The sequence below is a fragment of the Balaenoptera acutorostrata genome, chromosome 19, assembly GCF_949987535.1.
Source record: "Balaenoptera acutorostrata chromosome 19, mBalAcu1.1, whole genome shotgun sequence".
Classification (NCBI taxonomy): domain Eukaryota; kingdom Metazoa; phylum Chordata; class Mammalia; order Artiodactyla; family Balaenopteridae; genus Balaenoptera; species Balaenoptera acutorostrata.
In genome coordinates, this window is record NC_080082.1 from 57,181,469 (window position 1) to 57,184,774 (window position 3,306).

The following is a 3,306-nucleotide window of genomic DNA, read 5'->3' on the forward strand; positions in this document are numbered from 1 at the left end:
CTGTCCCTCAGGACAGCAGAAGAGGGGTTGAGCTTGTCTCCCCCTCCTCAATTTCTACAGATTTGCCTGAAGGAGGCAAGTGGGGTTCTCCCCGGCTGGTGGAAATTGGGGGGAATCCAAAAGATTAGGGGTTAGCTGAAGGAGAGTTTTTTTCTCTTTTTTTTTTTTCTTACAAAGATTCTAAGAAAAACTCGGGGGCGGGAGGGGTGAGGAAGGGGGACGCAATTGAGCTAAGTGTCCACAGACATTTTCAATGCCTCTTAGGGGCCTCTTCAAAGGAAGATGGTCCCATTTCCTCCCCTCTGTCTGAGGTTCCCTCCCCCCAGAGCGGCTCAGTTCCAAGGAAGTTTGGCACTTTTTTTTAAATTAATGGGGCAATAGAAGAAGGGAGAGGATTGAGAGTTGAGGAAAGGGAAAAGACAGACATAGACGAAGATAGAGACAGGACAGGTAACAACGGAAGCCACAGGGAGAGAAAGTGAAAGTCATAGGGAGCCAGAGAGAGAGGAAAATGCTGGGGGCGGGTGGGGGGGGGGTTGGGAGTTGGAGGGCAAATGGGAAAGAACAAGGAGACAATTCATTGCAGCAAACACTTATTAAGCACCTACTGGGTGCTGAAGAGTAGGGTGCAGGGAGGCCACTCAGAGTCTCTGAGATCTGACTGGCTAACAGGGAAGGGGGGGCGGAAAAGAGGTGATGGATTTTTCAATGATCCCCATCCCTGACCCCACATCTGTGTCCCCTCTGGACAAACTGCAGCACAAAAGATTGAGGTCAGATTGCAGAAGGGACTTTCAAGGGATGGGGAAGACCATAGAGTGAGTTTCCTAAGGTAAAATGGGGAAAGGTGTGTGGCTCTCCACTCACCAACACAGTGAGTGAACCAGCTCACTGAGCTAGCAAACTACCTTCCAGATAGCCCTGGCTGGCGGGGTAGGGGGTCCCCGAAAAATGTGAATAGGAAGGGGGCTGTCACACAGATACCCCAAGGGAACACTTTTCAGGAGGCCCAGCCTCCAGAGACGTGTCTGTGTGAGAGGAGTACTGGATCCCGCTGATTGGGACCCAGAAATAGGTCTACAGAAAGCATCTGACAAGCCGGAGGGCAGCTGAGGATGCAAATGATATGCAAATGAGTGCTTTCAAATCCCACCTCCCCACTCCCAGACCTTACTTCACCTCTCCATGGCTCCTTCCCCTCCTTATGGCGGCTCGGGGAATTGTAGGTGGGGATAGTCCAGCTAGATACTGCAATACCCACATGTGGGTGGAGATGTTGTGAAATACCGTAAGGTCTTTTGAGAGGTGGAGGGGAGCAGTGGCCCATAGTGCCACCTCCACCTCCGACCCCAAGAGCCCCCAACTGCAGAAGATATGTACAAAGTTACATCAAGAATTGTTTTGGCACTCAAATCTCCATCTGGGTTCAGTCTGGAGATTAGGGGTGAGGGCAGCAGCGATGGGAGGTGAGGGATGGGGAAATGGGGCCTGCCCCCCACCCTGGAGATGAAGAGGGCAGGGAAAAAGTCACCCTAGTGCCCAAGCTACAGCCTCTCATCAGGTGGAAGGGCTGGGGTGGGAAATTCAGTGCAAGGTACCTTGAAGGCTATTGCTTTCTAGGGATTTTCACATTTTGATTTGGGGGTGGCTCTCTCGCAAGGGGCAGGGGTCTCCCAGGCTTTAGGGGTGGGAATTGTTTCTGGCTTTTCTCCCCTCCTTTGTTGGGAGAGAGACGAGGAGGCTGGATTCCCCCAAAGCCATGGAGAAGAGAAGGGTCTGGAAGACCTAGGAGGGGGGACAATTGGGGGAGAGGGTGGGCATGGGGTGCCCCTCCCCCAGAGATGCTGATGATGGAACCAGGGCACTGGGAGGCCCTGCCTTGGGTTGGAGGAAGTGGAGGTGGTCTCCATGGGGGAGGGGGAGATGGATGGGGGTAGAAGTGGGTCTCAGCTATCCTAAGTCCATGGGGTTGCCAGGCCCCGAAATTTCAGCCTACCAACAAGGCCTTAGAGCTGATCACAGCCGCAGTGCCCAGGGAGCCACTCTCAAACCAACTCTCGGGGCTGCCTGGCTTGGCAAACTCCATTAGAACATTCTAGTATCCTCAGAGCCTGGTGAGAGCACCAAGACATTCCGATCCATCAGATACCACCAAAGTACTCCAGCTTGCTGGAAACCACAAGTCAATCTAATGCATTAGACTACACGAAGCATTCCGGCTCAAGGGACCCTACCATGGCTCACTGAATACACCTGGGCCACCACGGCCTGACAGAGCCACCATACATTTGGCTCACCAGACTTAATGAAACAAAGCCACACAGACACAAGCATGCACACAAAAGGCAGGGGTGGGAATGAGGGTCTTTAACAGTTTTCACCAGCTCCATCTCCCACCCCCTCCCTGCCAGGTGAGTTCAGACTTGGTGCGTTTGGATGGAGATGACCCTGACAATAGTGGGTCTTCTTTCTTAGAGTCCTCCAGATTAGATCCAACTCCCACCCCTTATTCTCCTCCTAGGAAGACCCCCAGGCCAAGACCCACCAAAGAGGGGTGTGGGTAGAGAAGGAGGATCAGTGACTGGCCATGGCCTGATACAGGAAGTGCATGCTTCACCCCGATGACATCATCGGAAGTAACCTGGAGACACCACAGGAAGTACACGCTCCCATGATACCATGAAGTAACCTTCCAGGAAGGCTCATTGAGACATCATAGGAAGTACCTGTCTCTCCTATCATCACAGGAAGTGACCTCCAGGGAACTACTTCCTGTGACATCATAGGGAGTGCCAGAAGCACCCCAGAAAGTACTTGACTCAGTGACAGCACAACAGGGACCTTCATGCCCATTACTCTAGGAAAAACCATAGGAGATGCCACAGGAAGTTGTTCCAGCCTTGTGCCAGAGTCTTGCCCACCGGACTGGCCCAATCCCAGAGCCGGCCTCAGTCCCAGCAGCACCGCACCCCTCCCCCCATACAACCTGACAACAAAAAAGTGAAAAGTCCCACCTAGGAGGGGCAACTTCAGTGAGGGGAGAGTAGCTGAGAAAATCTGGGAACTCTGGGGTCCCTGCTCCAAATGCCCCACTTCAACTCAGACTCCTCTGCTACCTCTGCTCCCATCAGGTCCCTCAGATCCGGAGCTGAAAGCAGGAGAGGCGGGGTGTTGTTTTGGGGCGGCCCCTCTTTCTAGGTGACCCAGAGGCTCCCTCCCCTCCTCCCATATGGAAACAAAAACTTATAAAGGGGGGGGGAATCCTTATCAAAGGAAGGGAAAAAAAGGAGGGAAAGAAAGAGAAAA